This window comes from Triturus cristatus, chromosome 3_2 (genome assembly GCF_964204655.1).
Source record: "Triturus cristatus chromosome 3_2, aTriCri1.1, whole genome shotgun sequence".
Classification (NCBI taxonomy): Eukaryota; Metazoa; Chordata; class Amphibia; order Caudata; family Salamandridae; genus Triturus; species Triturus cristatus.
Genome location: NC_140584.1, coordinates 322,143,982 through 322,158,188, shown reverse-complemented (window position 1 = coordinate 322,158,188; position 14,207 = coordinate 322,143,982). Strand labels below are relative to the sequence as shown.

Below are 14,207 nucleotides of genomic sequence, written 5' to 3'. Positions count from 1 at the left end.
GGACTTATTCCAATCCTCAAAATCTAGTATTGTGGAGCAATCACTATGTCCTAATTTTAGGGACCCATTATGCCTGAGGCACAGATGGCCTTTAGTTGGTGTTACCAATATAGAGGGAGGGCCATTATTCCTTTTGGATCTTATGTTTAGTATTTGGAATGGGTAGGTCTTAATCCTATCATCTATTTGGTATTCTTCTTGTTCTAACGTGGACCCTCTTGCTTGTGGATCGCCGTCATCATTGGGGTAACAGGCTTTATTCAAGACTTTGTTCAAATCTCCCCATGGCCACCCGTTCTTGCACGTTTTTCCATCCCCAGGACAGGTTAAGGAAGTATTTATGTCCCCCATTAGGGCATCCCAGGCCTGACATGTTCCATTATGGGAGAAAGGTAAAGGAGAAAGGGGCATTCCTCCCCTATGCTGGTGGGCTGGGAGTCGGCCACAAACCCAGCAATCAGTCGTGTTGCTGACCTGGTGTGTATGATGTAACATCTGTATAAAAGTATTATTCTGTAAGGCCAGCCGGTGACTCTGCTCATGGGAGGGTAAAGTGTGGTACGTGTGTTCTGCAGTTGTGTTGACATGTCCTTGTTGGTGTAGTGATGGTGTTTTGGAAGGGAAAACAACATGTAATATCCACCCCACACATGTCAACAAAGCACATATTAAAAACAAAATTATCAAAGTCATTATACATCTGCTACGTAGCATTTTGCAGTATCTTTTTTTTTTTTTCATTACTGTCTTTTTAGTCTGCCCTAAAGCAGTAGTCATTGTCTGACCGCTTCACCAGTCAGTCTGTACCAACTGGACTTAATTGATCAAACTTGAGCTACTTTGGCAGATCGTAATTTTGAACTGTAAGTTTGTTGGGGGGTCGGATCCAAGAGAGGGGGCAAATAGTTTGTGTTATCTTTCTTTTGTACAATGTTCTCAGTGTCCCCAAAGTACTTTTTACAATGGCTGGCGTGGAGCCATCCTTTCCTTCCTTCAACCTTTACCGCTGTCCGTGTTGTCAGGGGGACCAACTTTGGCTGCTTCCACCTGGGCTCCAGGGACGATGTTCTATCAAAGTTTCGGATGAGAATCCATTTCCCCGGCTTTATCGCATGCTCTTCCGGACTGGTGTGATCTGGAAAGGCAGCCGCCACCTGTGAACGACAAGAGCGTAGTGCAGACATCATGGCGGCAAGATAATCTGTCAACATATTACTGTCAGTATCCGTGATAGACTTAGGTCTAGGTGTGCCCCACATGTTAGGAGGTCTGCCGTAGACTACCTCATAAGGAGATAGACCGGTCCTTGAATGTGCTACCATTCTCATGTAGAAAAGGGCTACCGGCATGGCTGTGACCCAATCTACATCTTTTTCTGCGCATATTTTTGCTATTTTTGTCTTCAGTATCTGGTTGTGTCTTTCGACTAGACCTGCTGCTTGTGGGTGCCTGACACAATGGAACTTCCAAGTATATCCTAGCAATAGGGACACTTGTTCCATCAATTTAGAAGAAAAAGGCTGTCCATTGTCAGAGTAAATTATTCGGGGCAACCCATACCTGGGGAAAAATTCCCTGACCAGCTGTTTCGCTGTTGTCTCTGCTGTTCAATCTGGTACGGCATAGGCTTCTGTCCACCTAGTTAGTGCACATACAATTACTAGCACATACTTGTGTCCTCGACACCTGTCCATTTGTATGTAGTCCATTTGTAGGACCTCGAAAGGATGTTCAGGGGGGTGAAATCCACCTTGTTCTACAGACACACCTTTCCCCGGGTTGAACTGACAGCATATCATACATGTTCTGACTTTGTGTTTTGCGGCAGCCCGCAAGTTTTTGTTGTGCCATAATGGTCGTAAGCTATCTAACATTCCCTTCTCACCTAGGTGTGCTGGACTATGTGTAGTTTCTATGATTATGGGTACCATTGAATCGGGTAGGAACCACACGGTTTTGTCTTTTGTCACCCATCCCTGTTCAGTCTCTGTCACTCCTACTTCAGCCCATTTTTTCTTTTCTTCTGGGGTGGCGTGGGCCTGTATGTCTATGACGTCTTTAGAGGGGTCTCTTACTACCAGAACTGTATTCTGTTGAATTGTGTGGGAAATGGCTGCTGTCTGGGCTGTGTGTTTGGCAGTTTGATCTGCAAGATCATTCCCTTTGGAAACATTGTCTGTAACTTTTGTGTGGGCTTTGCATTTCAATATTGCTACTGCCGTTGGTAGATGTATGGCATCCAACAGGTCCTGTATTAAAGGTCCATGTTGTATCTTGGCTCCATGGGAGGTCAGAAAGCCTCTTTCTTTCCATAGAGTCCCGAAATTGTGAACCACCCCAAAGGCATACTGCGAATCTGTGTAAATGTTTACTTTTAAATTTTTCGCCCACCTACAGGCCTGTGTGAGGGCAATCAATTCTGCAGCTTGGGCTGAAAGGGTGTCTATTCTGTTTGTTTCTATGACTCTACTGTCAGTGGTTATGGCATAAGCTGCCGTTAACTCTCCTGTACTCGTCCGCATGCATGACCCATCCACAAAGAGCGTAGCATCTACATCTGATAGCGGGACATCAGTCAAGTCTTGTCTGGGTTTGGTGACAATCTCTATCATTCTAATACAGTCATGTGTATCTTCTTCATTTGTGGCATTGGGTAGCAAGGTAGCAGGATTTAATGTGTTACACCTCCTTTTCTCTATGTGAGGCTGGAACAATGTCAGCTCATATCCCGTTAATCGTGCAACTGTAAGGTGTTGTGTTTGTGTTCTGTTGAGTAGGAGTTCCAATGCGTGTGGTACAAGTACTGTCAGGGGGTGTCCTAGGACAATGGCGTCACTTTGTCTGATGGCTAAAGCTGTGGCAGCTACAGATTTTAGGCAGGCAGGTAGGGCTTGTGCGACTGGGTCTAATGTACTTGAAAAATAGGCACAGGGCCTGTTTCTTCCTGCTTGGTCCTGTGTGAGGACTGAGAGTGCTGTACCACCTCGTTCTGTTACAAATAATGTGAAGGATTTGGTGTAATCTGGAGTGGCCAGGACTGGGGCCTGGCACAGTGCTTGTTTTAGTTGCTCAAAGGCCTCTGTATGCTCAGTTGTCCATGGCAAAGATGCCGATAAACCGGCCTCCAAAGTGGTCAGTTGTATCAAAGGTTTGGCCAAATGGGCATACTGAGGAATCCATTGTCTACAATATGATGTTAAGCCAATGAAGGCTTGTACTTCTTTCTGTGTTGTTGAACGTGGAATAATGGCTATCAACCGTATTCGTTCCTGTGTAAGTTGTCTTCCCTTCTTGGTCAGCAAGTGCCCAAGGTAAGCCACTTGCTGTGCACAGAACTGTAATTTTGAGGGAGACACTTTGTGTCCTTTGTCTGCAAGAAATAATAACACCTGGAGAGAAGCTTTTTCGCACTCCATTTCTGACTGGCCTGTTATGAGGATGTCATCTACATATTGTATGAGTGTGGTATGTTCAGGCATCTGGATGCTGTCCAACTGCCTCTTCAGGGCTTGACTGTAGATACTGGGACTTTCTGTATAGCCCTGTGGAGCTCTCGTAAATCTGAAGCTTCGGCCATTGACCGAGAATCCAAAAAGATATTGGCTATCCTCGTGAATAGGAATGCTAAAGAAGGCGTTTTTCAGATCTATGACAGTGAAGAAGGTAGCCTTGGGATCTATTGCTGTCAAAAGTGTTGTTATGTCAGGTACCACAGGGTATTGTGGCACTACACATTTGTTTAACTCTCGCAGGTCCACTACCAAACGATATACAGGTTCGGCAGTTGGGTCCGTTCTTTTAAGAACGGGAAGAACAGGTGAGTTGCAGGTATTGGAATCCGTCTCTACAACTACTTTGTGTTCAATCAGGTCATTAATTATTTGTAGTAATGCTAGTTCAGCTTGCGGTGGTATTTTATACTGTCTTATTCGTGGCAAAACCACACCTTACTTTAGTGTAATCTTGTGAGGTGTGATGTCCATAGCCCACGTCTGTAGGGCTCGTTGCCCATAATGTTTGCGGGATCACTTTGAGTCTGGCATCCAGTTCCTTTTCCAGGATATGTCCCTTGAAATCTCGTAGAAACAGCCTGACACCTTCTGGGGAGCAACGTATCACGGCACCCAGTTCTTTCAGTGTTTTAATACCCAGTAAATTTTCGGGGCAGGTCTTTGTTAATACTAGATCTGTAGTACGTGTCAGTGGACCCACACCTAGGAAAACATTTTGGGAGACTTTATTTATAACTGTTTTTCCTGAAAAACCCAAGGAAATACTATGTGAGCCGGAGAGAGGTATCCCTGGGACCTCATCATGGTTTATTGTTGTCCTACTTGCCCCTGTGTCAAGGAGGAATTTTCGGTCTTGCCCCAGAAAGTGTGCTTGTACATAGGGGCCACGTTGGTCCACCGTGACAGGAATCAGGGGCAAGTCTTTTTCTCTCTCTAGGCCCTTTCACGAGTATTCAGGATATTCGGGATATATTTCATCATTGCGCTGGTACATTTGAGTTTGTGCGGGGGCGTTAGTAGGGGGTCTGGCCTGTGCCATAGGGGCTGGGGTCTCAGTGTTCCGAGGGGCATAAGGGCGGGCTTGTGTTTTTCCTGTTGCTATATTGTGTTTTAATACGGGACACTCCCTGACGAAGTGGCCAGGTTTTTTGCAATAATTACATGACCCTTTTTCAGTGGATTTGTTATTTTTCCCTGTATTTGATACAGTTGTTGTCTGGGCTACCAGGGCTTTCATTTTGGTGTCTTTGACGCGCCTTTTATCTTGTTCTTCCTCTTCTTTAATTCTATTATGATGGTACTGTAGCATTTGTAGCATCTGTTGAGAGTTATTTGCTTGCCAAGTACTCTCAACTTTCTGGAGTCTATTCTTTATTGGGGGAAGGGCATTTTCTACCAATTTTGCTACGAAAAGACATTGGTAGCCATCACTACCTGAGGAGAGGCCGCTGTTAATGGCGAAACATTTCTGTAACCTTACAAAATAATCTCCTATATCTTCATCTAATTTTTGTTTACATGCAGATATTGCGTCCCAATCCTCTTTCTTTTAACAATTTAGGTAAGACTTGCATAAGGGCATCGGGGAATGCACGTATTAGGTCTCCCAACCCATCCCCTGGTTTGCGGGCCTGTTCCTCATTTCTCAGCGCCGTCCAATTTATAATTCTCCCATCTAAGTTCCAATCTTTTTCCATCAATTTTTCATAAATCCCTTCGGGAAGGAGAACTTTCAGCAATATCTTTTTATCCGGGAAAGTATAATTTCCTAGACTCAGAATGTCCCTTATTTCTTTATGGAATCCTGCGGGGTCTTTTTCGTGAGGTGGTACTATCTTTTTCATTTCCAATATCTCTAATTTGGTAAGAGGGGTGTATACGTGTACCCGGTCATATTCGCCGTCACCACGCAGCCGTGGGTGTGCCTCTCGCAGGGGAAATTGTCCCTTGTCATAGGTACCCTTACCGGACATTTCAGTTTCGAACTGTACATAATGTTGCCTTAGATCCAGAACTTTAGTAATGAATTCTTCATCCCTTGTGGACCAAAACTAGGGGTGGGCGGAATTGGCGGAAGGCACTTCCGCCAATTCTCGCGAGAATGCAAGCAATTTCCGCGATCACGCGATATTTCCGTGATCGCGGAAATTGGTGCTTCCGGCCTGCCGCTGCCGCCCGCTACAGGTTGCGGGTCCCTCGAGTCAGCTGTCCATCGTAGTGGGGGAAAGGGCGGAAGATGTTGCCCACCGCTGGTGTGTGGGGCGGGGCTTCCATGCAGTTCACATGCCGCCCGTGGGCCAGAGACGCCGCGGGCCAGAGACCGATCAGAGCAGCTGGTGTCAGGAACTACACGGGGATTGCGCGACAGGTAGGACCACAGCTAGTTTTTGACGGTCGATATGGGGAGAACAGCACACCTGCCCAGCCTCGACCTAGCTCCCGAATGTATTGTGCCGATGAATGCGTTACTGAATTTGAGCTTCAACTCGGGCACCTGCTTTATTTATATTGGCCAGGCAACAATTTCCGTTCCCTCCCGGAAATTGCGACAATTCGGCATTTCCGCGTTCCGGTCGGAACGCGGAAATGTCGAATTGTCGCAATTTCCGGGAGCGGAACGGAAATTGTCGCCCACCCCTAACCAAAACCCGTCTGCGCAGTCAAGCAGTAAATGATATATTTTCTTAGGTGGGGGACATGTTTTTTCATATAGTGTTGCCAAATGTTGTAACATGCACATACCTGCTATTCTTTGATCAGACAGGGGGAGGGAGAGGAAGATCTGTCCTACCATATCAGGGTCATAAAGTTGGTGCTGGGCAATCCAATCAGTGGCTGATCGGGCTATTTCTTTTTCATGTGGGGTGAAAGGCGGGTCGTCCTCGAGCCAGTGCTCCAACGACTGGACAGTGCACTGTAACAGCTTAGTGGAAACGGTATCCGTTCTAGTATTTTTGTACTCAGTTGAGACATGAGGGGGAAGGGGAGGGAATCCGGGACGGCGATGGCTACGGGCTAGTCCCATAACAGGAGTTCTCCCTCCATCTTCTTCCTCACCACTCATCTCTTCCAAGATGTTTTCCTGTCTTTCCCAATCCTGATGGATGGTATGGATGCCCGCTATCAATTGTACTAGTAATTTTTGTATCTGCTCGTGTTTAGTGAACTTGGACCGTTCAAGTAAGTCACTTAGGTCCAACAAATGGTTGGGCGCCTCGCGATTACTGCAGTCCAATATTCTCAAGAAACAGATCACTGTAAACTGTAACATGGTCTGTTTGGTCGCGACCTTTCTACCTGTTATCATTGTTAACAAGGCCTGTTCACTTTTACCCGTTCGGACGAAATCGTGAACTGCGTCCAATTGGGATTTACTGTTGGGAAGGTTCTGGAGCGTGTCCAGGGCCTGTCTCAATCTATGAGATATTATGGCCATTCTACCCTCCCTGGGGCATTCATCATAAGGGCATTCCAAAGGCGGGATATCACTTTTATCCTCTGCCCCGTCTTTAACATCGTCTAGGGGAGGAGCGGTGGCCACTTGGCCACCCATCGGTGCTGGTGGTATACGTTGCAGGGCTTGCGGTTGAACCACGTAAGGCGGGGGACATTCTATTAAGTAAGAAGACACGAAATCCTCTGAAGGAGTTATTTTTACCTTTTTCATATTTTCTTGGATGCACATCTCCTCACCAGTTGTTTCGGTAGGCAGAACGGGATAAATTCCCTCAATAAGTGCATTTTTTTCTCTTTCTCTTTGTTCAGTAATAACTCTCTCTCCCTCTTCCTGTAATTTCTTTTCTTTAGCCTGTTCTGACATTCTCCTACCTTTTTCAGCCTTCGTCTGTTCTTTCTGGTCCCTCCTATGCGCTTCCTTGCGCCACAATTCAATTGCTTTTTCTTGTGAAGGCCTTACTTTCTTTTTCCACAACTGTTCTTCTACTGCCATAATACACTCCATGTCCCATGTACCTGTAGAGGGCCACCTAAGTCTGGGTTCTAGATGTTTTGTATAATCAGACCAAAGGTCCAAGAACATTACCCCTTCAATACCATGTTTAGTATATATGAAGTGTCCAGGTGTATCTCTAGGTGGGACCGGAACGGCCTGTTCTAATAACTTTTTCTTGGTACTTAATCCTCGTAATTTGGAAAATAAAGGCATTTTTTAAAATATCTTGTCTAAGCCTTATAAATATCGAATCACAAAAACAATATACTTGATATCTTTATACACTTGGGAGCCAGTGCAACTTTACCGTGTTCTATCCCAGAACACGTCTTTATACATTCCCAGTAGTACTCACCGAGAAGCAGAACTTGAAGACCTGGTCATCGGACTGAAGCGCTGCGCAGTGGAATGAGGAATAACGGGGCTCTGGAAACCTCGGACTCGACAAGTTCTCTTGTCAGGCTCTGGGTTGGAACTCTCCGCCACCTTCCTCACCGCCTCGTGTGGATGTTCAGTCTCAGTCTGTCTCCTCCTCGCCGCGAGGGAGTCAGCAGGAATACCCTGCCTCTTGTGCACGTGAGAGTCCGTCGTGGGTGTGGAAGGGATAAAGACCGGACCTAGATCTTCGGCGCGTGGGGATGGGGGGAGCGTCCCTGTTCGGGCGCCATTAAATGTGGTAAATAAATTAATTACCTGGTCTGAATTTCTATAAATTATCAATATATATGAAATAATGAACTGAGGAGTCCGTGGTGTAAGAGTTAAATGGGCCTTTATTCTTTAACTCGAGTTAAGGGATAAGGGAGAGCTCCTTCACCAGCAAGTTCAGGAGTGGTCTGACACGTTATTCACTGAATACAGTTTTTATACATTTCACATTATACATTTCACAATATTCTTCAAGTCATTGGGAAGAGCCCTCCGTTTTGTTTAGGCGCCTTGATGCCTTCGGGCTAAGTAGCGCGATTATAAGTTTCCATTCATTCATTCATAGTTCGTAGCAGAAAGATGTTGCAATTTAGCATTGCGCAAGGCATATAAGCAAAACACAGATAGACACGTACTTTTGAAGGAAGCAGCAAGGGCGATCTTTGGCCTACCTCGACAAGCTCGGGCTTCAGAGCTGCTTTCTTCCCTTCATTGGCTCCCAGTTAAGAAGCGGATTACTTTCAAGGCTCTCACTTTAGCCCACAAGGCACTCCATTTGGTTGGGGCCTCGTACATTCAGAAACGGCTTCTTTTCTATAAACCCACCAGATCTCTCCGATCTGAATGTCTTGGCCTGGCAACGGTTCCTCCCATTAGAAGGGTCAGGATAGGTGGTCGTTCCTTTACACATCTTGCCCCAAAACTATGGAACTCCTTGCCTGTGGATCTGCGCCGTACTTCTAATCTGCTTGCCTTTAGAAAGGCCCTGAAAACTTGGCTTTACAAGCAGTAACTTGTTATGTTTGTGTTTTCTTCCATCTTCTTTCTCAGTTCGGGGTCAGAAAGCGCCGGGACACTCCCTGGAGTAGCCGTGCGCTATATAAGCAACCCCAATAACATAACATCAGAGGGTGGGGGAGCTGGTGCATAGGTTATGAACAGACAACCTTAGAGGGGGCTGAAAAATGTGACAATCTGCGGGCCTCAGTGAATGCTAGGGCAGCTGGCTTCGAAGAGATACTAGATAAGCCTTTTTTCTCTGAAAAGAGAAGGCTGGTGGGCCCTTTTTCAGAATCGGCTTAACCACAAAAATGAGTATGTGTAACTGACCAAGAACTTGTACAACCTGAGGAGATACGTGAACTGGCTGATCCTGGGCAAGCTGAAATTAATTCTAAAATGGATGCTGTATCTAAAATGGATGCTATATAGAATGGTTTCAGAGCACTAAAGAAAAAGAAGTGTGCGAGGGGACAGAACTGAGAACTGAGAACGCGATCTTTAATTTTTAATTTCCTCATTCCCTCCTTGTCCCCAAGCGAAACTTATCCATTTCTTTCAGATTACCTCCATGGCCATGAGGCCATCCACATGGGCTTGTAACATAATTTTCTCATTTTCTCTCGCTCTATTAATTGGCTTCGGGACCAGGCATGTAGCACAGAGACCGCACAGGGCGGGGCCACACTGGACACAGAGACAGCAGGACAATATTACCATCAACACGAGGCCTAGTCCTGAAAGTACCTTCCAACCTCTACACTTCCACATTACGTAGGTCTTGTAATCCAATACTCAGGTCCCTCAATTGTGTGATGCACCCTCCTCATCTGATCCACAGGTGTGGCCCCTACAGTCTGTTGCTTGTGTCACTAGGGTACTGTGTCCCTGCAGTCAGCTATGCTTCAGCTACCGGTCAGCATCTGTTTCTGTGACTCTGTTGTGTGTTTCATGGGTGGGTCAATTGTTTACACAATGCCTGAGATCTGACATGTGATCTGTGTGTGCCCTTGAGATGTGTACCAATTGCTTGTCTGATTCGCAACATGTGGCTGGGGTATTCCAAACAAACCCATGCAGCAGGGGACTCCAATTTTTGGGCCTCAGGAGTATGTATATCAAGTATGTCACACTTGCTTAGCCACCTGACTACTGTCCAGGGCCAAACACTGTTTCACGTAGACATGGCCAGTCATGCCTCCTCAAGGGCATTTAGAAACACTCTGTAATCCCACTCCTGTGTATGAAATTGCAGGTTGTGCTTAGTGACATGTGCCCTCAGGTGTCTGCCTCTGTGTTATTAGGGTGTGGCTTGTTGTTACGTACAACTGGGGTGTCCATGATTCAGAGGGTCAGCATGACATCTGAGATGTGACTGTGAGAGACAAGACCTGTGTGACATATAGGTGTGTGATCATCTGACAGCGCACAATGGTGTATGCAACTGTGTCCTTCATGCAGCTGGGTTACATGCATGGCAGACTGTGATGTGTTAATGTACAGGGATTTGTGTTTGCAGAGACTCATATGTATGATTTGCATGATGTGGGGTCTTCTGGGTCCTGGATATGTTGTTTGCATGGGATGGGCAAGTGCGCCGGTCATCTGCAGAGTTAGCTTTACCCCTGAGCTAGGATTGTGAGTCAGTGCATATTGTTGTTGTCTGGATTCCCTGCCCCTGTGACAGGAGACAGTGTTGACTGGCTTTCCATGCATGCCAGTGCCAGTGCCATGGCATTTAACTTGCTATGAGTGATCCTGCATTGTGTTCAAGTGTGCACCATGCACCCCATTGTGGCATTGCCCATCATGACATGAGTACATCATAGTGTGTGTTGCTGGCATGCATCACAAGCATGTGAAATGAGTCTCTGCCCATCCCTTCATCCGGACACCTGTACTGTGTCTGTAGCAAGAGATGTGCTGTGTGTAGAGTGACATACTCCTACATGTTCACTTGCATGTGCAACTAATGTGTGGGTGGTGCTTCATGGCACATTGGGGTGTTAGCATCCAACATGCAACAGACATATGAGTGTAAGTCAAGGAGGGATATGTGTGTCATGGTTGATGTTGAGAATGACAACTGTCTTATTCTAAACAGTGTTGGCACTTTGAGCTGTGTTCAGCTGATGATGCCAGGGCTTTCCCTCTGATGTGATGTACTCACTGTGGTGTGTGCAGTCGGTGCAGGTGACTGATGTTGTTCTCTAACTTCCTATTCTTATCCAGATATAACCACGGCCACAGGAGGGGACAGCTCCACGGACCAGGAGGAGCCACAGAGCTTTACAGGGACAGAAGGAGAGGAGTCGGGTGGACCCAGTGGCACGGAGGGCGAGCAGAGCCACACAGAGGCGTCGTTAGCACCATCCCCTCAGCTGAGGGCCACAGCAGCTCTGAGGATGACTCCCTTTTGGAAGCGGGTGTCAGCAGCCACCAAACCCCAGCTAGTGAGGCTGTCCCCGCCATCGCCACCACCACCACCACCACCCTCCCATCTCCCCATCCCAGAGGTCCCTGTGGGCTCCCGTGTTCGTGAGCATGTCTCATTTGTGCCAGTCACCGTACCCCCTGCCCCTGTGTCTCCTGCTGCCCTGAGTGAGGAGTCTGTGGACTTACTTAGACAGATCCATGTAGGGCAGACGTCGATGCTGAAGTTCCTCCATGCACACACAGGTCTGTTGACACAACTGGTGTCATTCATGGAGGGCATTTCCTCGGGCATGTCTGCCCTACAGAGGACCAATCAGTCCGTGGCCTCCTTTTGTACCGCTTTGTTTGCCATAAGTTGGAAGGGTATGCTCAGACGTGAGTCCCTTGCTCACTTTGCCACTGGATTCAAGCTAGCCTGGCTGAAGACAGCTGAAATGCCAGAAACCGGTCCTAGGAAGCTTGTTTTCGGTCCAGGGAAGGCATGGCTTGGCAGTTTGGGCTGGACTGTTCCCATGAGGCACAGGGTCAGACTGATTTGCATATGGCCATGTTTGACCTGGGGTGGCAGAGTGGGCTAAAGAACGGTGATGGATCAAACCCAGATCTGTTGACTGGGTGTGAGTGTTTGATTGGTTCTGATGCTCCGTCCATCACCACCCCCTTTTGTACCGCTTTGTTCGCCATAAGTTGGCAGGGTATGCTAAGACGTGAGTCCCTTGCTCACTTTGCCACTGGATTCAAGCTAGCCTGGCTGAAGACGGCTGAAATGCCAGAAACTGGTCCTAGGAAGCTTGTTTCCAGTCCAGGGAAGGCATGGCTTGGCAGTTCGGGCTGGACTGTTCCCATGAGGCACAGGGTCAGACTGATTTGCACATGGCCATGTCTGAACTGGGGTGGCAGAGTGGGCTAAAGAACGGTGATGGATCAAACTCAGATCTGTTGACTGGGTGTGAGTGTTTGATTGGTTCGGATGTTCCGTCCATCACCACCGCCTTTTGTACCGCTTTGTTCGCCATAAGTTGGCAGGGTATGCTCAGACGTGAGTCCCTTGCTCACTTTGCCACTGGATTCAAGCTAGCCTGGCTGAAGACGGCTGAAATGCCAGAAACCGGTCCTAGGAAGCTTGTTTCCGGTCCAGTGAAGGCATGGCTTGGCAGTTCGGGCTGGACTGTTCCCATGAGGCACAGGGTCAGACTGATTTGCATATGGCCATGTCTGAACTGGGGTGGCAGAGTGGGCTAAAGAACGGTGATGGATCAAACCCAGATCTGTTGACTGGGTGTGAGTGTTTGATTGGTTCTGATGCTCCGTCCATCACCACCCCCTTTTGTACCGCTTTGTTCGCCATAAGTTGGCAGGGTATGCTCAGACGTGAGTCCCTTGCTCACTTTGCCACTGGATTCAAGCTAGCCTGGCTGAAGACAGCTGAAATGCCAGAAACCGGTCCTAGGAAGCTTGTTTCCGGTCCAGGGAAGGCATGGCTTGGCAGTTCGGGCTGGACTGTTCCCATGAGGCACAGGGTCAGACTGATTTGCATATGGCCATGTCTGAACTGGGGTGGCAGAGTGGGCTAAAGAACGGTGATGGATCAAACCCAGATCTGTTGACTGGGTGTGAGTGTCTGATTGGTTCTGATGCGCCGTCCATCACCACCCCCTTTTTTACCGCTTTTTTCGCCATAAGTTGGCAGGGTATGCTCAGACGTGAGTCCCTTGCTCACTTTGCCACTGGATTCAAGCTAGCCTGGCTGAAGACGGCTGAAATGCCAGAAACCGGTCCTAGGAAGCTTGTTTCCGGTCCAGGGAAGGCATGGCTTGGCAGTTCGGGCTGGACTGTTCCCATGAGGCACAGGGTCAGACTGATTTGCATATGGCCATGTCTGAACTGGGGTGGCAGAGTGGGCTAAAGAACGGTGATGGATCAAACCCAGATCTGTTGACTGGGTGTGAGTGTTTGATTGGTTCTGATGCTCCGTCCATCACCACCCCCTTTTTTACCGCTTTGTTTGCCATAAGTTGGCAGGGTATGCTCAGACATGAGTCCCTTGCTCACTTTGCCACTGGATTCAAGCTAGCCTGGCTGAAGACGGCTGAAATGCCAGAAACCGGTCCTAGGAAGCTTTTTTCTGGTCCAGGGAAGGCATGGCTTGGCAGTTCGGGCTGGACTGGTCCCATGAGGCACAGGGTCAGACTGATTTGCATATGGCCATGTCTGAACTGGGGTGGCAGAGTGGGCTAAAGAACGGTGATGGATCAAACCCAGATCTGTTGACTGGGTGTGAGTGTTTGATTGGTTCTGATGCTCCGTCCATCACCACCCCCTTTTGTACTCCTCCCTGATGGCAGCAGCGCTCCTCCTCCAACAGTCCCGCACCCCTCCTACCCCTGCACTACACACGATTCCTAGCACCCTACCTGTCCCAAGCACAGAAACACCCAAACCAAGGTCTAGACGTGCACACAAGCAAGCGCAGGGGACTGATACCACACTCACAGGGGCTGGTTTGCAGATACACACACAGTGATCCACAACCACTCCGCAGTCCTCCCGAGACCTCTCCCTCCCAGCCCCCTTCCCTTGCATCACCTGCAACCCCATCTCCCCAGAAGCTCTTCCTCTGTGACCTTGTCCTCTTCCCCACCGACCCAGCAGATCCTGATTACAAGGGGAAGAGGAAGTCCCCACACACAGAGGGGAGTGCCCCTCTCACCTGGACACCCTCCCCCAGGCACAGTCAGACAGAGACCCCCACCCGCAAGTCCCCCTAGCGCCAGAAAAGTAAGACCCCCCCACCACCACGCAGCTCCAAGGCAAAGTATTTGTCATCCATCCCCCAGGCCACCACTCCAGAGGTTTACCCGCCACTCCCTGCCCTGGGT

At 48.1% G+C, this 14,207-nt stretch overlaps 1 long non-coding RNA gene across 1 annotated transcript in view; it reads right to left on the bottom strand.

Moving 5' to 3' along the window:
- Positions 1-1,009: 1,009 nt before the first annotated feature.
- The window catches only part of LOC146857280 (uncharacterized), a 233,462-nt gene continuing 220,264 nt past the window's right edge, over positions 1,010-14,207 (bottom strand). The window contains exon 6 of the long non-coding RNA XR_014979562.1: positions 1,010-1,154. This is a non-coding gene — a long non-coding RNA (uncharacterized LOC146857280). The remainder of the gene's footprint in view (positions 1,155-14,207) is intronic.